Source organism: Lygodium microphyllum, chromosome 14, assembly GCF_053477565.2.
Source record: "Lygodium microphyllum isolate KBCC chromosome 14, Lygodium_microphyllum_v1.1.10, whole genome shotgun sequence".
Taxonomy (NCBI): domain Eukaryota; kingdom Viridiplantae; phylum Streptophyta; class Polypodiopsida; order Schizaeales; family Lygodiaceae; genus Lygodium; species Lygodium microphyllum.
In genome coordinates this window covers 75,163,989-75,189,287 of record NC_141148.1, presented here as the reverse complement: position 1 = coordinate 75,189,287, position 25,299 = coordinate 75,163,989, and the positions used below count along the sequence as shown (strand labels likewise).

Below are 25,299 nucleotides of genomic sequence, written 5' to 3'. Positions count from 1 at the left end.
AGTCATGATGCTTCAGAGATTGGAAAGAGTGCAGATGTATTGGCATCCGAGTGGTGCGAGGCAGTGCAGATTGTTGGGGCAGTGCAGATTGTTGGTGCGAGGCAGTGCTACAAACAGCGCAGTAGGAAACATTTTAATGGCAATGTATCCACATATCACGTTTAGTCCATGCATGGCGCATTGCTTGAATAACTTGTTGAAGGATATTGGGGACTTGCCATGGATTGCATCTCTTGTTGCGAAAGGCAACAAGATTATCACATTTATATGTAATCATCAGTATTTGCATGTTGAGTTTCACAAAAGAAGTGACAAAGAACTTCTCAAATACTCGGATACACGATTTGCATATAACTTTCTTATGCTTGGTCGATTGCACTATTGCAAAGGTGCAATTAGGGAGCTATTTGCTAGTGATGAGTATGAAAATTGGACTGGGGCTGCCACTGCTACTGCTGTGTTATGTAATGCATATGTCTCTGATAGAGATTTTTGGGATGAAGTGAATCGCACCAACCAAATTGTTAATCCTATTATGCACATGTTGAGGCTTGCAGATGGCATGGATCCATGCTTTGGGAAGATCGATGAAGGTATGGATCGCATGATTGAGAGGTTGGAGAGTTTGTAACCAAATGTAGACAGGTATGAGCAAATCAAGGAGTTATGCATTAGCAGATGGAATGAGTATGACTCTCCTATGGATGCTACAGCATATGTGCTTGATCTTGAGTTTCGAGGAAAGATGCAAGAAAGAGACCTTGAGGTTGTCAAGGCTTGGAACACATTGCTTGCAAGGCTTTATCCTAGCCGTGAAATGCAACACAAAATTAAAAATCAGCTCTCTGTGTATCGGCAAACATTAGGGATGTCTGGTACAGAGGATGCACTAGAGGATAGGACAAATATTGGGGCTGCTTTATGGTGGAAGGACTACAGGGTAGAAGCTCCAGAGTTGTAGAGTTTGGCTATTTGTATTCTCAGCCAAACAGTTAGCTCTTCTTGTTTAGAGCAACTATAGAGCTCACTCAATCACATTCACTCAAAGAAGAGAAATCGTCTTGGTACAATGAAGACGAATGGCCTAGTTTATGTGAGCTCCAATCTTCGCTTGCTAGCTTGTACATCAGTTGCAAAGACTGATTCTTTTATACATTGGGAAAAAGATGACGATGATGATGATGATGATGATGATGGTGATGGTGATGGTGAGGATGTTGTTCAGCAAGATGAGCCTTCAGGCACAGAGGAGCCATCTTCCATGAATCAGAGTACTTAAGTCTTAGCGTCTAGCCTTTTAGAACTTTAGAGTATTGACTTGGAAATTGGAGCTCTTGTAACTTGGATCTTTAGACTTTAAAGTTTAGTGTATATTTTGTGTCCTTGCAATGCACACTTATTGGACTTATGCAACATTGTTGATTACAATGTTGAATCATGAATGCGACACTCCATTGCTGATTACATTGTTTTGAATCTTTATTATTGTTGAAACTGGATTATTATGTCTCTAATTTCACGAATTATGGTTAATATGATATATCTCTCTAGATTATAACTTCTAAGACTTAAGTGTTGATTCTCTCTCTTTTTTTTTTTGTAAAAGGTAATCGTATTAATTACAAAAAAAGATACAAGTTTACATGATTACATGATTACAAGATACACGAGGGCCCTAGGCCAACGTGTGTAAAATCCTAGTACTAAACCACGAAAATGTTACACAAATCACGGCAATGACCCAAACGAAATTGCCATATGCCAGGGAAGCAAGTCTTCCCGAGGGAGCAAGTCCGCGTGCCAAATGAGATGTATCTGCCAATGCAAGAGACCTTTAAGCCGGGCAATGTGTCTCTGTACATTAGAGGCCGAATCAAAAAGAAAGACATTCCGCGCAGTCTAAATGTGCCAGCATCCCTAGTATCTGAAAAAGTGAAATAAGATCTTCATATGCAACTGTGGCGGTGTGGGGTAGTTTGGGCGCACAAAAACCCAATCCAAAGGAGTTAGAGAGGGCCCCACCACGGCGCGCCAAAATTGTAACAAGAGTGACCAGATATTCTTGGCGAGCGGGCAAGAAATAAATCGATGGCGGGCCGATTCCACAGTAGTGGTACAGAAGAAACAATTGCCGTTCGAGATTCTACGCTTTGGAAGGGCCGAGGCAAGAGGAAGACAGCCAATCATCACCCGCTAAAGAAAGACCTTGGACTTAAAAGGTGTCTTATTCAACCATCCCTCCATCACAGTTGCCTTCCACCATGACTGAGATTTCCGCAATCCCCATACAGTATTAGCTTTTACACCCAGCCATTGATGATCTTTAATGAGAAGATGATACACCTTATTAGCAGAGGCCTTTTCCAGACTCAACCGGCCTGCAAGGTCCCAGTCCTGCTAAGCACGATCCACAGCCAGGGCAGGAAAGGGTTTCCTGCCCCGAAGCACCAACAAAAGCTGGTCCCATAAATCACGGTATCTGCGCGAGATCCTGAAGAGTCTCCTAGCAGTACGAAACGATGCGAAGACATTACGAGTGGCAAGGGTGGCATCCGCAACTGAAGTCACACCCAAACGGGCCATGCGGTTAAATCTTGGTCTGAGCTCATCTTTGTCTTCCCATGAAAGTAATCTCGAGACTGGCAACAATTCCAGTTGAAAGGAGTTAGTATGCAAGCGGTCCCCCACTGGATGCCAACGAAACTTTTGGAGCACCACTTTCCAGGAGCCGTCCAAATGCAGTAACAGATAGGAAGAGGGATTGGAAAATCGAGAGTCTGCATTAAGGACATGCCACCAGGAGCCCCGAAGTCGTGTATTACCATGGCCTAGCCCGTTGTCCTCAAGAAAATAACGGGCTATAATGGTCCACGGGTGATGATCCACACACATGGCGCGAAAAAGAGACCAACGAAGAGCCAGCATATGAGTTTCAGCATCCAAAATAGCTCCACCACCCAGACGTTTGGGGGTACGTGTATGTGACCATGAAATCCACGAAATACCTGCTTGCAATGAGTCCTTGTTCCATAACATGAAACGAATGGGGCGAGTGAGAGCCTTCAAACTAGTAGGAGTCCACGGCAACAATGGCAAGAAATATGTGAGCATTGGCAGCATAATTGTCTGAGCCACTTTGAGGCGGACAGGGAATGGCCACGCATGCGTCTTCCAATACATAAACTTCTCTGCCAGTTTTTGTGAAATCCAGTCCAGTAGTTCCTTTGGCCGCACATCCACCCCGAATGGCCGCACATCCACCCCCAATGGTGTCCGAGTATCGAAACCCATAGCAGACATGAGTTCTGCAATGAAAGACCAGTCTAAATAGTCAAAAGCCTTTTCCAAATCCAATTGAATCAATACCACTTCTTGACTAGAGTGCCTCGCATAGTCAATAGCCATTTGCACATTTAAGATATTATGCAGAATGTTGCGGCCCTTAATGAAACCATATTGGAGAGGATGCCTAATAGCTGGAAAGTGCTTGTGAAGCCGATTCGCCAGCACTTTGGAGAAGATTTTATACATCGAACGCATCAAAGAAATTGGTCTCCAGTGTTGCAGCATTGATGGCGAAGGGACCTTTGGAAGCAGTTTGATAAGGCCTTCTTTCCATGAGGAAGGCATGACCCCTGTTTCCCAAACCTACTGAAACATAGCCGCCAATGGCTTCGCCAGCTGGGTGGCCGAGTTCTCAAAGAATTCATTGGTGAGACCATCCCAACGAGGACTTTTATCTTTAGGCAGGTGTAACAAAACATCCATAACGTCTGCCTCGCAAATATAGCCTGCATATCAAGTGGAACCTGCTGGCGGACCTGAGCATAGAAGACCGAGCGTGCATGCGTAACCTGGCTAGAAGGCGACGGAGAAGAACCAAGAAGATCCATAAAATAATTTCTGCACATATTGACAATGGTCTGGGGATCAGTGACCATGCGACCTTCTGAATCTTGGAGTCTAGTCATATTTTCTCGAGTAGGAGAAGCATGCAAGGTGCGAAAGAACTTATGAGTCTGACAGGTACTATCTTGCAATGTGTCAGTCAAGTTGTGCAGCTTGGTTTGCTGATAAGATTTCAACTGAAATACTTGACTAAGATGAGCCAAACGTATCGCCAGTGACAACAGAAATTCATCATCTGGGGTGTCCACCAGCAGCGAACGGACCAACGCCAGTAAGTCCTCTGCTGCATGCCGACGCCGCCGACAAATAGAGGCATGATGGATCCCATACTGCTGAGCAACTTGCTGCACATTAGAGAGCAGCTGTGCAAAGGGAGCCAAGCCCTTAGAGGCGAAGTCCAATAAGAACCTCTCAATCAATTGCTACATATAGCCCTGAAAGATTGGATGCTTCAAATAAGACGAGTTGAAACGTAAAGGGAGTCTATCCAGGAACTGCATGAATGGTGCAATAGGTTGTGCAAGCATCTCAAGCTGGAGGGGGAAATTGTCCGACAATGCATATTGCTGCGAGACTTTCATTTCCAGCATGTCGGGAAGAAAATCATTCCCCTTGCATGATATACATTCGGTCCAACCGCGACCAAGTAGTTGCATATTGTGCGGAATGAAAAGTAAACCTTGAAGAAGAAGGGTGGAGCCAAGACCATAGATCTTCCTTAAGTAAGTGAAGAGCGAAGGCATTCCACACCCGGCTTTCTGGAGCATCCATTACCGAATGCCCTGAAGTGGATTGAGAAGAGTCAACACACATATTGAAATCTACCATTAAAAAACCCCTTCTGCCAAGTGACATGGAGCTTTGGAAAGTCGTCCAAAGATCTCGTCGGGATGCGGGGTCATTCGGAGCATAGAGGCCTAGCAACCATAAAATCTCTCCTTCAAATAAAACTTCGATTACCAGAAAGCGGCCATGTACATCATTTTTAATAAGAACAGGTTGGTATTTCTCATGGACAATCATAAGCACGCCCGAATAGTGCATAGCATGTGTCCTTGCATAAAACAGGCAGAATCCATGGCAATCCACAAATTTTCTTGCTTCACCGTGTCTCTTGTGCTCAAGCGCGCACAAGACATCCCATTGGTTCTCATGCAAGACAGTCCACATGGCATGTTGCTTATGATGAGAGCAAATGCCTCGCACATTCCACGTGGCTATCTTCATATATCTTCAAAAAAAGAGAATCAGGAAGGAGGCACTTGTTGCCTCGATTTCACCTTTTCCGCGAGAGTGTCCAGGACACCCTCATCCAGAAAATCAGCTAACACTGCAAAAGAATTCTGGCGGCCCGCTTTAGATGTAGATGGAATATCCACTGCCTTGGGAGTGGAACGGGGATAACGACGATCCCAGGGTGTAATCACATTACCTCTAGTATCAAATGCTAGTTTAGCAGGTGGGCCCTTTGGACCGTCTGTATATACTTTCCTTGTAGACTGATTATGGGGGGTTGAAGGAGCCATAGTACGCGCAGCATGCTGCGAAGAGAACATTTCTTTCTTGCGCATATACGTGCGCACGGAATCCTGTGAAGCACTAGGCCCGATCAAAGAATAATGGCAACTTGGACAGGAGCTCAATCCAATGTGTTTGTGATTTCAGTAGCACCTCATAAAAGCCGTGGGGTCCAATAAAGATCTCCTCAACACACTCCCCTTGTAATAAATGGTGCAGCCACTGGTGAATACGGGAAAGCATTGGGATCCTGCCAGTGAAGAAAAGTATAACTGCATGGTCATAAAACACCGAAAAAGACCGCAAGACTGATTTCGGGTCCACCGTGGCTTCCAACACTTCATCAGTTCCCGAGTCAGAAAAAGCTTCATGATTATGCTGAACATAATCGCCAAGCAGGGTATTGGCAAAGTCCAGCAAATGCTCCGAGTCAATCTCCTGCGAATCCACAAGATGATAGGCAACCTGCGCATAGGAACATTCTTGAGGGCTCATTGTCTCGTCAGAAGTATGCTTGGAGCGTTTGCCCGCAGGCGGCAGGTCAGAACCTGAAGGCATCTCCTCCATGCACGGCACCATATCCTCCGGCTCCTCTGTATCAGAATCAGGACCAAGGGCTGCCACATTCCGGTTGATGAAATCCATATCCAGGCCAGCCATACTACTGTCCTCTCTCTCTGTCAGGGCGCGCAGCCAAGGGCAACGTCACAGGTCCACGGGGCAGGTCAGCCATGTCACAGGTCAGCCGACGTCTCAGGTTCTCTCTCTTTTTTTTTTTTTCGTAAAGTCTCTCTCTCTCTCTCTCTCTCTGTCTCTCTCTCTCTCTCTCTCTCGGTGGTTGTGTAAAGGCAGGGCTGCTGTGTCTCCGTGCGCAAGTCGCAGAACCCAGGGGCGCAGGCTCAGGCTCGAACGGTGGATGCTGCCTCTCGTTGAGAGGAAGAAAAGATCTGTGCGCCCTGCGAAACACTGCCATAGACGAGTTGTTACCTGGGGCGAGCACCACGGCGGCTGACTGGCGAGGGTGGCGTCTGACAGGCGTGGGCGGCGTCTGACAGACGAGGGCGGCGGCTGTCAGGCGCGGGCGGCGTCTGGCAGGCGATGGCGGCGGTTGACAGGCGAGGGTGGCGTCTGACAAACAAGGGCGAACAGGTCGAATAAGCGATGGCGTCTGGCAGGCGATGGCGTCTGACAGGCGAGGGCGGGTCTGATAGTGAACAAGACAGGGCAGGTCGACGTGCAGGTCGGATGGTAGGTCACGCGACGGGTCAGACAGGTCAGACGGGCGGTGCAGCAAGAGAGCAGGTCAATGTGCAGAAGGCGGCGAGTTAGTCTGTGGCAGCAGAAGGGTCACGGCAGGTCGCCGTCCGTCTCCCCGCCATCGCTCTCCTCTCTCTCTCTCTCTTGATTCTCTCTCTCTCTCTCTCTCTATATATATATATATATATACATACATACATACATACATACATACATATATAATATGCCGTTCCCGTTCCCCGTTCTTGGTAACTATGTGACTCTCTCTCTCCCCCCCCCCCCCCCCCCCCCCCCAACACCCCCAGGTTGTAAGCTTATTTGAATGGCTAAAACTAGCCACAAAAACGATTTCTCAAATTGCATGGGTATTCGTGCCAAGTGGGAGCCTTCTAAATTCATTTTTCACCATTATCCAACCATTAAATTACTTTTTGGAAATAAATAATTTTGAAAACTAATATCAACTCTTCCGATTCTGTCCAAAATTAAATGTGGCTATCCATAATTAAATTGGATAGGCCATTTGCAAGTTGCAATGCTTCCGAATCTTTGTTGATCCTTAGATTGGCATTAATTAATTAATTAGTGTTACTCCCTAGTGTCACCATTGATACTTATTGGCCATACAATTGCCCTAAGGTCAAAACTAACACTAGTTGACCGCCAAAGCGTTGGAAGGTCCTTGCACATTTGATTAGTAACTTAATCAAATGCTATCAACAAGATTAAAGCATCTCAAAATTTCACATCCCTAAAACACTAACCGTGTATACTTGTATGATCCGTTGATCCTCCATGATGTAGGTGCTTTATCACCCTTCTCACCATATTATGTGTGAAGAAGAATGCGTTACAGTGAGACTATGGAGGGTGTGGAATCGGCGATTGGGTAGCCTCTCTACATAAGAGTGCCATGCCTTTGGATCTTCGATGGGTGTGAGGTGGTGTGGCTCTTGTAATTAGTGTCATGTTGTGGCCCCATTGCTGCTCATAAATAGGTGGCATAGATATTTGTAGTGTGCCTCAATCATCGTCTATTTTCATGGAGGGAGAGGCTCTATGAGTGGGGCAAAAATAGCCTATGAGTTAGGAGGGAGGGAGGGAGGGAGGGAGTGGGGACCTATTAAACTCTACTAGAGGCCAAAATAGCCTATGGAACAAAAGTATTCATACATAAAACTTGGGGGAAAGTGAATGTCCCAAGTAGAGCATGAGAAACATGAGTTGCAAAAAGAAAATTGACTGACTACATGCTGGGGCCAAATAAAACCAGTGGATGGATACAAAAGCTAGGTTGGAAATGGTACAAGTATGGAAGTAGAGCACCTAGAGCATTGTGATGAAGAAAGCATCTCAGCCTCATCCAATGATATCTTGCATGGGTTGGCCAACATAGATAGAGTGAAGCAATGGGCTGATGCTGTCTTGTGCTGCACCAAAATTGTATGGAACTTTTGATGGTATCTTGAGAGATGCTCGATCTTTTAGGTTCTCAAATCATGTTTACTAAGTAGATTTGACTCAATGTAAATCTAATTCTCCTCCTAGAAAGTGGTTCTATCATGTCGCTACTATAGTCTAAACTAGATGTGCCATGGGTTGTTGCTTCCACTTCTTGTTATTTGGGTTAATGTGTGTCAATAAATGCCTCCTATTGCAAGTGATGGATGTAGTGATATTGAGGGCGGTAAGGTTGTACCCTTGTGGGTCGTGGGTGCCTTGCATAGTGTAAAGTTGTAGGTCTTGGCAAGGTAAGTCCTCATGTGGATGGCCTATCAATGGCTAAGGGAGGGGTAGTTGCACTTTTTCTCTCTTTTTTTTTTGGGGGGGGGGGGGGGGAAAGGGTTTTGTGCGGGTGCCCTCTATAGGAGCCACGGTGAAGAATTATGGGGTACTCTATATCCATGTGGCCCTTAAGTTGCTACACCTTTGTCTCTTTGGAGGGTTTCTTTGTGCCACTTGAGCTCCATCAAAAGTTGTATTGGGCATCTTAAACCATCAAGCTCCATATGTAGTCCAAATCCTTCTTGAAAGTGACAATTGTATCTCCTGCTAATCTGGTGGTATACAGCGCAGTGGTATACGTCATGCTCCTCAATCGTTGTCTTTGTCTTGCAAAGTTGACGAAAATGATCCTCTACTATGATGCCCCTGGATCACCTTGTATATATCCTCAATTGATGTGACGATGTGCAGATTTGGCCAATGGCACATATGAGGCCATGTGAAAGATGTGTGTCTATATAGGTTGAACAGATGATAAATCATAAAGACATCCTTTTAGAGATATAAGAAGTGTTTTGATTTCAATAAATTTTTTACTTAGTTTTTGTGCGGACTGGCCATTCTTATGGATAGTTTCCTTGCCTATCAAGTAGAGTTTTGTTGTGTTTTTGGGTGAGGGGGTGTTTTGTATTCTAAAGTTCGTAGACCGGCCATTTTGGTGGATAGTTTATCAGCAAAGTGCGTGAGGATCAAGACGTGATGCTGTGGTTCAGAGAGAGAGAGAGAGAGAGAGAGAGAGAGAGAGAGAGAGAGAGGGGTCACACTTCAGAGGTTCTCTTCTTTATTAGTGCTACAACCATTGTATTCATGGCGTGACCAGAAGTTTGTGATTCCAGATGATTTTGAGAAGAGGTTTGCTAACCAGCTATACCATCAGATGGTGGAGGCCAAGAGATGGGTCACTACAAAGGTGAATAAATTATGGCATATTAGGGACGACAAAAAGAAGTGGTAGGAAAGATTCCTTCAGCTTTGGAAGTCTAAGGTTCCCTATCAGGGAAAAGTCTTCTTGTGGAGTCTGCTGAATGGTGGTCTTCCAAGTGGAGAGGTGTTGCGTGTCCGAAAGATCTCTGTTGGTCGTTGTGTATTTTGTACCACGTGTGATGCAACATTGCTTCATCGTTTTGCCTCTTGTCCAGTAGCGTGACACATCTGGTGTTTCATTTCTCGCGTCTGGCTCTCGGCGACTCAGCTCCGAATAACAGCCCGGTCATGGTTATGGGAAAGCTGCCCTCTGAGCCTTCTTTGCATTCTGATTATTCCTGCCAGTTCCAGTTCCTTAGATGGACTGCCTTGTGGCATATTTGGCGAACTTAGAATGCCTTTCTTTTTGATTTGGTCTCGGGCATCCATGGTTATGTGGCCTGTACTCGAGGTTTAGTGGTATGGCAGATTTCTTCTATTATATCAGTTGACCTGGTTCTTCCTGACATTGCTGCCCATTGGCTGGCCATTGTTCGCTCTACACCAGTAATGTGATTTTCTCTTTGTGTTATAGTCCTAATAGTCTTTCGTCACTTTTGTGGGAGCTTTTGCTCAACCGCCAAGACCCACAGACCGCTTATTGCTTCAAGCGTTCCAAGGGAGCTCTAATGGCTCTCTCTCACCTAGCCGACGCATCGTCGATCCTACGAGTGTAGTGAGCTTACCTAGATGTCAATATGAGTTGCCTTCTCTCTCACACACACCGGTAGCTCTACGATCCTAGATGCTAGCTCAAGCATCCTCAAGCCTCCTCCATCTCCAAGCTCCATCCACCATAGCCGCGCGCGCAAGAGGAGAAGAGATGGTGAAGAGCTTCACCCTCTTGATCCCTCACTCCCACCCACTCACTCTCTCACACTCTCACACTCGAGAGCACACACACAAGCAAGGAGAAGAGAAGAAGGGAAGAAGAAGAGGGGCTCTTGCTAGCCACATACCAAAGAATGAGTTTCCATTCACTTTTTGAAGTTTATACAAAAGCCCTAAAATCCCATGGGCACCCATCCCTTTTTTAACATGACCGGTCATTGTGGCAAGGTCCTTTCGCTATTTTTCTCTTGTAGCCTTATGCCTCTAGCCTACATCCGTCTAATACTTTACAATTGGTACATGAGGGAGCCTGGCGCTCTTTTATATGAGTTTTTGGAGTTTTTTGAGGCGCCTTTCATTTAAAATTACGCTTTTGGCCCGAGCTTAGCTTTAGAGGCCGCTTGCGTGTCTTTGCTCTTTTTCCATCCTCTTCCGCTTTTTCATTCATTTTTTCGCCTTCTTGACTTGGGGTTAACATAACTGCCCATCGAGACGGGTGCTAGTCCCATGGCACTTTTGGCTGCTGTTGGGGTTTAATAGCGAGTTCGCAAAGTAGTCGTGTGAGGGTAGAGCCACACGTAAACTCGGGTGCTTGTGGAAGCTTGGTAATGAGGTTTATTGAAGAAACCAAATGGATAGCAAGTGGATGACGGGGGACCTTCGAAGTTGGTGGTTTGTCGCCTTTGTGATGCTTGAAAGGAAAAGGTGCGGTGCTCTACGTAAGGGGGGAGGTCTACCTTATTGCGTTGTGCATTGCGCTCGTGCTGGTGGAATGGGGAGTTGGGTCTAACCACATGCTAGCCTGGGTGATGTCCCAGACTTGAGGATCCCATTTGTGTAAAGGGAGGTGCGGTGCAAATAGCTTAGGGTGACAGGTCTAACCATAGGCGAGTGTTACCTCCCTAGGTATGTTCTGCCCTTGATGGGCCCTAAGCATGAAGTGGGGGAGCAAAAGGGGCTAGGGAGTTAGAAGCGGAGCCAGCCGACTGAAGGCAACGGGCACGCCTAACTTGAGAACCCCTAGGTGCAATGATCGTGCTTTATGTGGTACTAAGTGCTTCTGCAAGTGAGTTGTTTTGTCCATTCCGTGTGATGTTCTTCTTGCTTTTCCTTTCATGTTTTAAAAAAAAAAGTATTACACTAGTAGAATGACAGTCAGTGCCTAATTCTCCCTTAGAGAATGAAGCTGCGCTACTCCTTGGTAGGAAGATCGGCGGAGTGTGTTTACCCAACTGAGTAAGCACTCGTCTGCACTCGAGGAATGTGGTCCTGGGGCATCGCCTCATGGTAGCATTCCTCGGCGAGGCGATGCCGAGGTACTTGGGAGCATTATATGCGTGATCCCTATCCTTCCCCGGTAGGGAGATGACGATATCCTTCCTTTGTGATCTTGTGCGTAAGCTCGTACTCGTAGCAATGATGGCACCGCCTCGCTTAAGCAAGCGAATGCTGTTGGGAGGCAGTGTTTGCTTGAGTGCGATGGGACATCACCTTTGAGCTGACGCCCGACCTTAGGGTATGGCATCCCTTTGAGGGAACTCGTCGGGATCGGCGGTTTTAGCTGATGAGAGTCCAGCACTCCTTGGGCCCTTGTACTGGGATGCTAGGTGCCTACCCATGCTCCGCTCATTGGGAGAAGTCTTCCAAGGACCTTGGTTCTGAAGGAAATAGCGAAATCATAAGCTAGTGGCATAGGGTTCCGCCGTTGAGTCTGTTTAGGCACCTGGCTCAAAAAACAAAAAACAAAAACAAAAAGCCTAATTCTCCTCGTCTGAATTAGGTGGAGAAGGGGGTCGGATGGATTTGCTTAAAAATTGATAGCTTTGCATGTATCCTTTCAGATTCATGCAGATGTGGAGGGAGGTGGTGGAGAGGAAATGATGATTGTATGTAGTGAACTGGCTGTGGTTCATATCTTCTAGGAGAGCTAGGCAAAAAGAGGGGAGGAGGCTAGCCCTCATCATCGGACGCGCCATGGCACAGCTGTCGATGGCGTTAGGGTCAAAGAAGAGGGGAGACAGGCCACGTTCTTTTGGAGTCGGGTCTTGCTTAAGTAATAACTTAAGTAACCTAAGATAATTACATGTAGTTACAAAGGCTGGATCTGGACATGAAGAGAAATCCGCGAGAAACGCGTCATGGAGTGATCGACGCTTCCCGAGTCGAAGATGAGGGCATGTTCGAAGGAGGCAACATTAGAGTTGTAGATGATAGGAAAATCGTAGCGCCCATGGAGGGTGGCAACAAAATCCACACCTACCCTACGAGGGTACGCCATGAACGTGGGGTTGTTTCTCTCGTAGGGCGGGGTGTTGCAAAAAGCCATCTAGGCGAGCATGTTGATGTCCCATACCCATCTCTTCCATAGGGGTTGGCAGTTATATCCCTGTATGGTATGTGGTACTTCAAACACCTTGTTTTGCCAAAACTCAGCTTCTTCATTTCCCTAGAGAGTGGGGGTCTTCTTCCTTTCCTCCAGCAACTTCTGTCCTAGTCGGCTTTCAGTCGCGATCACCTTCTCCATCACCTTGAGCGGTAAGACCCTCCGAAGGCTGTTGGACATGAGGAAGCTGAAGGTGAATGGGTCTTTTTTTCTTTCCTACTGTTCCCAAATTACCAGCTTTGCGTGGAATCCAGCGGGGATGTCATCAGGGCATGGTGGGAGGGGTGTGGACGGTTGCACGACTAGTTTGGCCCTTAGTTGCTTCTTGGTTTCTTCGACTAACTTTCTCCGAGTAGCTTGTCTTTCCGCAGATGGATCAACATGTTGTTGCTCTTGATAATGCGGCGAGGGGGGTTGTGGGATCACCTCTTCTCTGAATCTCCCCTAAACGAATTCAAGCTCAGCCTCCTCCTCTTGCCGATCTCCTTGTTGTGCTCCTTCTTCAAAGCCTATTGCGTCAATTTCTTGGGGGGTTAGGCCGGCCAATAGCAGGTACTTTCGTTGCTCTTCTAGGCTTAGCCTACCTCCGGAGGTTGGGGTGGCATCTGCAGCCCTGCGTGCAGAGCTCTGCGTGCGATGCTGAGTTTTTTCTGTACCACCTCGAATGACTCCTTTTCCTCTGGGCGGGTGGTGTCCATTAGTGTGTCAATGAAGGCCTTTTGCTGGGCTCTAAAGGCTGTCTGGGCGGCTTCTGCTTTACTCTCTGCGAGGATTTTTTCTTTCTCTACCAAAGCGAGGCGCCATGCTAGTGTCTTCATCCTTTTTCCGTTCTACGCTGCCTATTCCTCTGCTCTTTTGTTCATTTCTTCCATGCTTTCTCCCTGCTCTGTACTAGGGTTACGAGCTTCTGCTCTTGGTCTTTCAGTTCCTTGCTCATGTTCTCTTGCTCTTTCTTTCCCAAGTGTAGCTTATCTGTCATAGACTCGATCTCCTTTTGCTATTGCTCCATCTCTTGCTTTCTCTCTTCTTCTTTGGCATTCAATTCCTCCATCATTTGCTCGATGTTGGTAATTTTCGCCTCCAATTCCCCATGTTGCATCAGGAGGAGCTTATACTCTCTCTGTATCTACACCGATTCTTGATTTTCATCATTCAGCCGCTCCATGTCCTCCTTGGCCTTCCATTCCTGTTTGAGATCAGAGATCTCTCTTTGCTGCATGGCTATTGTGCAGGTTTTTTTGAGCTGGAATAAAGCTACCGACTCTTTTTCTGGTATCAACTCAGCCACAACCAACTTCTTTTTCTCCTTAGCCTTCTTCAGTTGGGAGAGCAGATTAGCGACGTACTCGTTCTAATTGGCCGGTGGCGTCACTGTTGTGTGGATTATAGTGGTCGAGGCCTCCATTTTCTGACAATTCTGGTCCTGTTTGGACTCAGCATGTGCGGTTGGTTTCTTTTGCCCCGTGGCTGTGGTCTCCGTGCTCTTTTCCTAGGCCATTTCTTTATTAATAAAATACTGCATCCATGCCACGAAGTTGGAGACCTCTGCGCTGGTGGGAATGCTAGGGGTGAGGGTGGTTAGTTCGGTGGGAGGCACCATGAGGGTAGAGACAGGGTGGATAAGGGCCTTGCCTTTGCCTTCAAGGACAGCGGGCGGTGTGATTTCTGGTACCTGCGTGCTGGAACCAGGCCCTTCTTCTCTTAGGGTGCTCCAGGCTTCCAGATCATCAGTCCTGCTCTGCTGCTCGATTGACCAGCATGTAGCTTCGGCCAAGTCCTCCTTCTTTCTTCTCAATTCCTCCTCCTCCTTAACAGCTCTTCTTTGCCTTTCTTCTTCAGTTTTCTTGTACTCCTCCAGTTTCTCTTTTTTTTCCTGTTCTTTTTTTTTCTCTTCTCGATCTCTTGTTTCGATACTTTTTTAGCCTTGTTGACTTCTTCCTTTGTCTTTTTTTCTTCATGTTCTTTCTTCTTCTCTCTCTCCGCGCCCTCCTTGAGAGATTCTCTTTTTGGCTTCTCCAAATCCTCTTTGTCCTTTTGCACCCTTCATCCTGCATCTTTTTTTTTTGTGCCGTCTTCTTCTTGGGTTTCTTGGCCTGCTTTTTGCCCGATTGTTCTTCTTATTCCTGCTCTTCCTTATCACTCTCGGTCTTGTCACTGGACCTCTCTTGGTCTTGGTGAGAAGGTGACCTGTCAGGCGTTTCTCCTCCTTCTGCACCTTGTGTCTCCTTCACTGCCTTCTGGATGAGTGCAGTCAAAATGCTTCCATAGGCAATGAATGAGTCCTTGGACGAGGCCTTCTTTCTTTTTGTGGCCTTGGAAGTTGGGGACTCCCCACCCGCTGGTGTAGTTTTCTAAGCTAGTACTTTAGCCGCCTGGTCAATGGTTTTGCATACATATTCATTCCAGTCGATTTCATGCAAGGTGTGAGCTGCTACATTCTTCAGCACAGGCACGTTGATTCGATGCATTAAGAAGTTGTAGCGCTGACTGGAGAAAAGCGCGTGCACTAGCTTTGTTTGTAGTCGGGCTTCCGCATTAGGAATGTCCTGGATGCTGATGCCGTCATTAGTTAGCACATCCTTCTTTTTCATTTTCAGCATGGCATATAGATCCCTCTTTTACTTTTTCTCTATCTTCGGCTCCAATCCCAACGCCTTTTCCACCAAGGCTGGCTTTAAGTGAACCTGCATCTGTTTAGCATTTTCTCCCCTTCCCACCGTCACGGTGCGGCACTCATGGTCATGGTCGTATATCCTGGGAAACTCCACACACTTCGTGTGGTCAGGCTCTTGTGCAAATTTTCTAAGGTACTTGGTGAGGTTGCACTGCTCGATGACTCTCTTGGCCGCTTCCTCCTTGACCACCACACCCTCTATGTAATGAATGGTTCTAAACTTGAGCTAGTTTTAGGCGCGGCTTTCAAGGGTGATGCTGGTGCACAGATCGGACGCCGTATACGCGCGTAGTGAGCGTTGGAAGGTCCCTAAGAACAAAAGAACTCTACTTTTGCACCAAATACAATGAAAAAAGCTTGCACGACATGAACGAAGAGACTAATTGGATACAATTTCCCCCCATGCCTTGTGTGAGCGCTCCACAAAGCATGTATTTTATATATTATTCATCTTCAAGCTCAAAAAATAGCCCAATTTACAATTAGTACGCTTTAGCTTTTGTGTTTGCTTTTGTGCCACTAGAGAATTAAAGCTATTGGGCGCCAAAAAGTCAAGCGGTATCCAAATACAATGTCCAATACAAATATTTAAATCGTGCGTCCATGCGCATACAAAAGTAATAAGTAAATATCAAGCGCTTTAATAAATAAGCGCGTCAAAATATTGGCACCATGCCTAAGATGTGCGTCTATCAAAAATTGATAATAATTTGAATACACGCTATCCTCCAATGCTTCCCAATGCCACTGCTGCTTGCTCTACACATCAACTGAAGCATTTACAATTGTTAGAAAAATAATACAATTAAGCCGACAAAAGTGAATATCTAGCAGTCTTCTGCTACAAAATAAATAAATTGGTTAAAACTCAATCCTAACATTAATTTATTATGAGTGCGCACTCTAAACTCATAAACGTTTATTAATTTAAATATGTATTTTAGAAAATCACCCGCTATGGAATCACACACTTACACATTAAATTAACAAGACGCCTGAAAAGGATAGGCGTCAACTTCCAATTGCTTACCATCTCGCGCGAAAGCGGAGCTCTTCGAACGATCGAGCTCTACAGTCAGTCTCATGGCAAACGGTCGATACCGGCGTATTTCTGGGAGTCAAGAACCCCTTGCTGTACACTCAAGTCGCGAGGGACCGGCCTTTGTAGGTTGAGGACCACGTGGAAAGATCCTACATCAAGTCGTTGGTTTATTCTCAACAGATAAGCAAATTTCCACCATAGCTATTAAAGCTTCAAAGTTAAGCTTAGAAAGCTTAAAGAGAAGCTTAAAAAAAAAGCTTCAAGCCTCGTTTTTATCCGTCGGCAGCGGCAGTATGTACTGCACGTCGCCGAAACAGACGTGAACCTATTCTTGTCCTTTAAAGTCACGTTTGATTAAAAAAAACTAAAGGCTATAATCCCCGAAGGTCCTAAAGTTCCTAAGCTTGAATCTCAATCAACTACCATAGAGGCAGTTCCTATTCGACAATACACGAACCTGCTTACAACTTTCTGGAAGCCCCTGTTCACATCTGTCAATTGATAGAACCAGATTTCAACGAACAATCGGCAACACGCAATCTATACGCAAAATTATTTTCTTGGAAGATGACTGTGATATCAAATTTCGCAATCGTAAAGTAGAAATACTACAAAAGCCAAACTAATTTTTTTTTAAATATATAAGCCTTGTAAACTCCCCTTTGAGCTACGCTCATCCCGCTAACAAGGTTTCGAGTGTGTGAGGTCTTTTGGAATTTTCCAGGATGTCTGATCAAACCATGGAAGATTTTATGGCTGAAGGTGACCTACCCAAACCAACAATTGAGCAAAAACTGGATTTGATTATGATGCAGCTTCAAGAGTAACGAAGAGCACGACAAACTTTGCAAGCTCAATTGGCCACTCTGCAATGATCTACCACCGACCAAGAGGGATGGCAACCTGAAGATCTTATACGACGTACGATCGATGCAACACTTGAAGCCCTATCTATTCGGAAAGAAACAAAGATAATTAAAAGAAACTTCAAATTTCGTACTTTCAATGGATCACGCGATGGAAAGACTGTACTTGCTTTCATAAGTCAATTTCATGATTATTTCCATGAAGAATCATATGCTGAGAAAGACAAAATTAAATGTGTCACTAACCATCTAGTTGACCGAGCATCCTTATGGTGGACTGTTGTCCGCAAAAGCGTTGATTGTCCCATTACTTGAGAGACTTTCCAAAAGAAATTTTTGCGGAATTTCCTTCCACCCCAATTTCACGAAAAAGTAATCAAACAATGGGATCTTCTACAACAAAGGGATTGCGAACCTATTTCACAATATACTGAGCGTTTCTGGAATGCTTTATTGCAACTACGAATGCTTGAAGATGTACTTGAAGCAACTCATAAACGCAAGTTTATGTCTGGTTTACTTGGACATTTTTACATTCCGTAAATCTTGGATACGACCATATGCCGTGGCATCAAACACAAATCCAAACCCTAAGCCATCTCTTCAATCTAATCCAAACTTTTTTAAACTTCCTGCCATTACCAATAATGTATTCAAAGCAAAACCCATAGTTTGTTACAAATGTCATCAACTTGGACATCTAACAGCCAATTGTCAATCTAAAAAGCTATATGTTCATATCAATTATTTGGAAGCAATAGAAGATGAAGAACGTGAAGAGATGCCGGATTTTACAAAAGATGATGATGACATTGATGCTACTTCTGATACTTTGCCAGGTATGCCAACTCTCCATTCCTTATTAACAATGAAATGTTTTGTGTATGGTAAAGAAAAGACTATTTTAGATAATGATGGAAGCACACACAACTTTATTTCTGCAAAATTGGTCAAAGAATTTAATTTACATACTGTTTCTACACATTATCACATCAAGGCTGCATTCCTAGGTACGAGATATAATGGAACACAAGAGGTGCATAATTTAGAAATTATAATTGGTGATTATATTGAACGAAGAAATTTCTTAGTTGTACCTTTGCAGTGTAGTGACATTATCTTAGGAATGCCTCGGCGACATCAATACAATTCTGATATAGATTATTCTACGCATTCAATCAAAATCCATTCTTAGGGAAAACAAATCATACTGCATGGTACGCACACTTTCAATAATTTTTCATTGCTTACTCATACTCAAGCTAAACGTGCATTATGTAAAAGTAGCAAATCCTATTTAATATGGGTGAATGAAATTAAAGCTAAAGAAAATCAGATGCATCCTAGGCATGCACAATTTCTTTTCCAATTGCAAGATTGTTTTGCTGCTGATTTATCACCTGGATTACCATATGTACGTCTTGAAGATCATAAGATAGATTTAATTCTTGGATCACAACCACCATGTTAAGCACCAAATAGACAACCAAATTGAACAGAAAGAAATTGAAAACTAAATAGACGAATTGCTAATCCGAGGATTAATTAGATCTAGTAGTTTTCCATTTGATATACTTGTCTTATTAGTGAACAAGAAGAACAATACTTATCGCATTTGCATTGATTATCGTGCCCTAAATAAAATTACTGTTAAGAATAGATATCCGATTCCTAGGGTAGATGATCTTATGGACAAGCTACAAGGATTTGCTATATTCAGCAAGAGAGATCTTATATCTGAATATCATCAAGTAAGTTTGAACAAATCTGATATATTCAAAACTGCATTTAGAACACAATTTGGATACTATGAATTCTTGGTTATATCTTTCGGTTTAACTAATGCACCAGTCACATTCAGTCGTATGATGAATCGTATATTTTTGAAACATCAGCATTGTGTCATTGTTTTCTTTGATGACATATTAGTTTTCAGTAAAAATGAGAATGAGCATTATGAACATTTGTCTTTAGTTTTTAAATTATTAAAAGACAATCAATTATATGCTAATCCAAAAAAGAGTGAATTTTTCGAAACAGAAATTGAATATTTAGGACTTGCATTACCTTTGACAGAAAACTATTAAATTATATGCTTTTACAGAAAATTTGTGAGGAATTTCTCATTACTTGCATTACCTTTGACAAAACTATTAAAGAAAGATATCGTGTATAATTGGTCTGATAATCAACAAAAGTCCTTTGATTTGCTGAAACATGCTTTAACTCATGCTATTGTATTACAATTACCTGACTTCAATAGACCATTTTTCTTAGTAGTTACTGACGCTAGTGGATCTGGAATAGGAGTAGTCCTTATGCAAGATTCTAATCCATAGCCTAGTCTAGCTGCAAACTCAAACCAACTGAACTTAAGTATTCTACCTATGACAAGGAATTGCTAGCCGTAGTACAAGCTTTACGTCAATGGAAACATTATTTAATGGGATCTGAATTCATGATCAAAACTGAGCAACAAAGCATTAGACATCTCCTTAGTCAATCATAAATATCTGACCGACACATTAAATGGGCTGCTTTTATTTAAAGTTTTCAACCCCTTATATAATATGAACCTGGAAAAGAGAATGTTGTTGCTGATGCTTTATGTAGAAGACCGACAATTCACAGTATTTCTGTGATATCATTTGATTTCCTTATCCCAATGAAAGATACTTATCACAAAGATCCTACTTTTCAAGCTGATTGGAATAAACTAGTTGCAAATAATTGGATTTCTATTGATTCATTGTCTTACACTAATGGATTTATGTTTTATGAAAAAAAATGATGTGTGATTGTTCCATTTCGATCATTGTTTTGCATGAAATTCATTGTCCCCCATACGAAGGTCATAGAGGAATTATATCTACTTTGCGTACAGTGATTGAAGATTTTTATTGGCCACACATGGATACTGATGTATCTAATTTTGTATCTGAATGTCTAATTTGTCAAAGAGTTAAAAGTTACCATGGTAAACAATATGGTTTACTAATGACCTTATGCATTCCATCGACCATGGAAACAGATTTCAATGGATTTTATCACTGGTTTACCTAATGCTAAAGCTAATCATGATATGATTTGGACTATTGTAGATAGATTTAGCAAACAAGCATATTTTATTCTATGTAAGAAAACTTTAATTGCATCTCAAGCTGCTCAATTGTTCTTGAAAACTGTTTTCACTAGCCATGGTTTACTAAAAGTTATTATTTCTGATCGTGATTTTAAATTATGCAATAATTTTTGGATTACTTTGTTTGCCAACTTAGGAACAAATATAGATTTTTCATCTGCATTTCATCCTGAAAGAAATGGTTAAACAGAAGCTACTAACAGTACCATTTTAGATCTTTTGCGTACCTACACAATTTCAAAACCACACACATGGGATACATATCTACATTTACTTCAGTTTGCATATAATAACACACCAAATATAGCTACAAAGAAAGCACCATTTGAAAGTATTTATGGAGATCGATTGCTTATACCTGTTACATCATTGTCAAATAAAATTCAAACTGTTGATGATATTGTTAACATGCATGTTACTATTTTTGATGAAGTTAAAGATATGATTGCCAAAGCCCGGCAATAATACACAAAACAAGCAAACAAGAACAGAAAAGCTATGAGTTTTAAAGTTGATGATTATGTTTGGTTACGAATTGAAAAGCGAAGATTACAAAGTGTAGATAAACACCCCGTTGTAAAATTAGCACCTAGATTTTATGGACCATTCAAGATTATACATAAAATCAATGACAATGCATTTAAACTAGAATTACCACAACATTGAAAAATCCACAACACCTTCCATATCAGTTTATTACGACCTTTTAGAGGACAATTACCTGTACACCCTGTCTATGAAAACCCTCCTTTGCTAGACCAAAAAACTGAAATTCTTGAGCTTGAAACTATCATAGATACTGACGTTATGACCACTAGAACTGGTCGTAGATATTCTAGATATTTCGTTAACTTTAAAAATTATCCTGATGAAGAGACCAATGGATGTACGCTAGAGATCTAAGTGCTTTTCCCACACTGTTAGCTCCACATTGAGCTAATAGCAATTGAGGACAATTGCTATCCCACCCCAGGGGTATGATGCCAGGAGGCATATTCCATGGTCGATTCCGTAAGGTCTTGCGGTGGATTTTGTAAAATTTTATTACCGGGGCTTATACACAAAGTGGATTCTTTGTATGAAAAGTCGATGGGGACGCCTATCCTTTTCGGGCGTCTTGTTAATTTAATGTGTAAGTGGGTGATTCCCCAAAATACATATTTAAATTAATAAACGTTTATGAGTTTAGAGTGCGCACTCGTAATAAATTAAGGTTAGGATTGAGTTCTAACCAATTTATTTATTTTGTAAGCTGAAGACTGCTAGGTATTCACTTTTGTCGGTTTAATTGTATTATTTTTCTAACAATTGTAAATGCTTCAGTTAATGTGTAGAGCAAGCAGCGGTGACATTGGAAAATATCGGAGGATAGCGTGCATTGAAATTATTATCAATTTTTGATGGACGCGCATCTTAGGCATGGCGCTAATATTTTGACACGTTTATTTATTTAAGCGCTTGATATTTATTTATTACTTTTGTATGCGCATGGGTGCACAATTTAAATATTTATATTGGACATTGTATTTGGATACCGCCTGACTTTTTATGCGCCCAATAGCTTTAATTATCTAGTGGCACAAAAGCAAATACAAAAGCTAAACCATACTAATTGTAAATTGGGCTATTTTTTGAGCTTGAAGATGAATAATATATAAAATACATGCTTTGTGGAGCGCTCACACAAGGCATGGGGGAAAATTGTACCCAATTAGTCTTTTGGTTCATGTCGTGCAAGCTTTCTTCCTTGTTTTTGGTACAAAAGTAGAGTTCTTTTGTTCTTGGGAACCTTCCGACACTCACTACGCGCACATACAGCGTCCGATCTGTGCACTAGATGCGGTATTGTGTTCTTTCCTCCTCCGTGAACAGAAGTCGGTGAGCACGGTCTTGCTGCGATATCTTTAGTTCCTGTCATGATCCCAAGTTTCCATTAGCGCTTTCAAAATAATAATTTGCTAGAAAAGTCATAATTAAAAAGAAAGACTTTAACTTTCCTTCAGACTTTAACTTTTTTCTCTTTATTTCAAAGTTCTCCTACCATTTTTTCTACCTTACTCGTTGTTTACGCGTTTATGCGTTTTGCTTGATCTTCCTTGGTTTTAATTTGATTTACCTCACCCCCCTCTCTTTCTAGCTCGAGAAGAATTCTTCCTAGGATTGAAGGGTAGGAGGTCCAAGGCATTCTGCGATGGGTCTAGGAGTTACTGGCGTAGGAACCAAGTGTAGAAATCGGGTTTGTACTTTAACTGAGCTTCGCGGTCTAGATCAAAAGGTTAAATGCCCAGGTGTGTGATGTAAGTGAAAACATCTGCTAGAAAATCACCAGAAGCGACGCAGCTAGTAATTTGTAACTCTTCCTCAGTCAGTAGTAGACGATCGAGGTAAGGGTGTCCTTTGATGTGGTCTTTCATGGGGTCGCCTTGAAGAGTAGTTAACACTCTATACGAGGTTGACGCGGGATCGTACTCCGTTGTTTTGATGGCGCGGCGTTGCTCAGCGTTTGTCATGACTTGGCACCCTTCAACTGTCCATTGCAACCTAAGAGTGTACCCGTGCCTCAAGAATGGGGATTTAGTATCAGCAAGTTTTGATAATTCTGCAATTTCTTGGTCAGTGATTGCAGAAGTGGTTCGCTGATCGTATGACGTGATGAGACGTTGTTTGAGGGCTTGCTCTTTAGAGATCTCACTATTGAGTAATTCAGCAGCGGAGTTAGCTACTTTTGCGAAGGCAAGTTCAAACGTCTCTCAAGAATAAGGCATCGTACAAACTTCGGTTGCAAAGGGTTCGGGCAACAGGCCTAAGTCCAAGCGGTCATAGCTTAGAGCTAGCTCTCTGAAAGTGGCACCTAGTCGTCTATTGCAATCAACCACGTCATCCCCCGTATCTTCGGCTGGATTCGAGGTCAGTGTCAAAAATGATTTTCGGTCATATGAGGGTTTAAGACGTGCTGGTGGTTTGGATTTGATAGCACTAGAGCCTTTAACAATGAATAGTTGCGATTGCGGGTGTTCTTGATATTGCGGTTGGATCTCTTGGATTACGACTGGGGAAGTAGCAGCGATGTCTGATGGACTGCTGCCTTCAGAATGGATGAGGGTAGTTGGATTGGCTGTAGCGGGTGATGACTCATGTGACGATGTCTGTCGTTTGGGCCAATAGGCTTGTTCGACTCTCTTGGGCATGGGCGTGGATGAGCTTGATGCATGTGGGTCTGGAAAGCGCTGCAGCTTATGGTTTTGAGGTTCTATGGGACTTGGGGTGATCAAGCTTAAGGGTGGCGTACAAGTGGTGCCTTTGGCCATGTGGGCTTTAGGTATCGATATTTAGGCATTTTCCTCATAGTAGCCTTGCACGTGCAAGAGGGCTTTAGGGACCCATCTTTGCTTGATCATGCGTCGATTTGTGTGACTGCGCCCTGGTTTCCTAGGTTTAGAGTTTCGGGTCTTATGAGGATGTGTGTGCGACTGCTAGGTGGCGGTTTTGTAGATGTTTAGGCTTCCATTGAAACCTAGGCTGTTGGGCCTTAGCTTTTGCTGCTATGAGCAGCGGTTCTTGAGAATTGGTAGATGGTGACCGAGAACTATTCCCCTCCTTAGATTTGGCTAGTAATACTTCTACTGGTGGCCTTGGTGGATTGCAATGTCAAGTCCCTAGGGCGATCGGAAGTGGTCGTGTCTTTTGTTGCCCTTTGAGCATTCACCTGTGTAGATCGAGCATGAGTTGATCTAGTCATATTAGGTTGCACAGGCATATCCTTGGGCCGAGAGCTACGGGTGGTGTCATGTCCCACCTCTTGGACATTTGGAAGCTTAGATGGAGATAGAGATTGGGATTGAGCAACCGCCCTTGACGACTGCTGTTGTGCTTCTTGTGTCCGTTTGGGAAAAGAGGGTGTAGGAGATCTAGGACTCTTAGGTGGACTTGGCACTGGTGAATGATTTGCTCGAGGCTATTAGACGATTATGCCATTTGCCTTGTCGAGCAATTAGCCTTCTCACAAGCAGCGTCGTGCCTCTCGTGCTCCTTATCCTCTTGGGGAATCAAAGGCTCCTTGGGAACTAGTGGCTTTCGTGTATCCTCAATGATTATATCTGATATCTGCTTGTCAAGCACGCTAGGTTGAGGATCTACCCTCCGATTAGTCTCGTTTGGTTTCTTGACTTCGACTGTGAGGAGCTTGGTCACTCCAATGTTTTTGACTTGAGACTTGGTTTTCCGTTTAGATATCCTCCTACGCTTCTTTGCTCTTGATACGATCTGGCCTTCAATCGACAAGGGAGATTTAGCAGGGAGTTTTGATACCCAAATCCTTCAGTTACCTGCGTAATATCCTTGAGCATATACCAACGCTTTGGATATCCATCGCGGCGTTGTGTTGACTCTCCATCGATGCCTTCGTCTATAAGGCTTGGACTTCTTTTGGGGTCTTCTACGATATTTGTAAGTCCAAAGTCTGTCCTTGGCATTGTCTCCTGACCTTCTTGTTTCAGGTATGGCCTCACTCACTGATTCTCGTTGTTCGACCTGTGTTTGTATTAACTCTTCCAACAAGTCCTTGCTCTCGTCAGCAGGCTTGACTGTTATGTCAGCACCTTCCTTGCCTTTCCCTCGAGGTTTGATGACGTCACCCTTGCTAAAGGTCGTGACTATCCTCACACCCGGTAGTGTCAGGTGTATCCTTTGTGCTACATAGTCGGTCTCACACTTGGTCGCCCTTTTGAAGGGTCTTCCAAGAAGGGTTTCCTTCTCGCAATTAGCACTATTTGGAGAAACATGAAATAGAATAGGCAAGCTTTTAATTTCAATTGTCGCAAGGATTTTGCACTTTCCTATGAGTGCTTGTGGATGTCCCCCCGTAAGGGCTAAGAGTTGCATTAGTCGGTGTGAGCTCTGGTTGGCCTAGTAGGGTCCATGATTCATAGG

At 43.6% G+C, this 25,299-nt stretch overlaps 1 protein-coding gene across 1 annotated transcript in view; it reads left to right on the top strand.

The window, feature by feature from the left end:
- Nucleotides 1-25,299, top strand: part of LOC148025738 (DNA repair protein RadA-like protein) — a 216,311-nt gene that overhangs the window by 122,843 nt on the left and 68,169 nt on the right. The window lies entirely within an intron of this gene.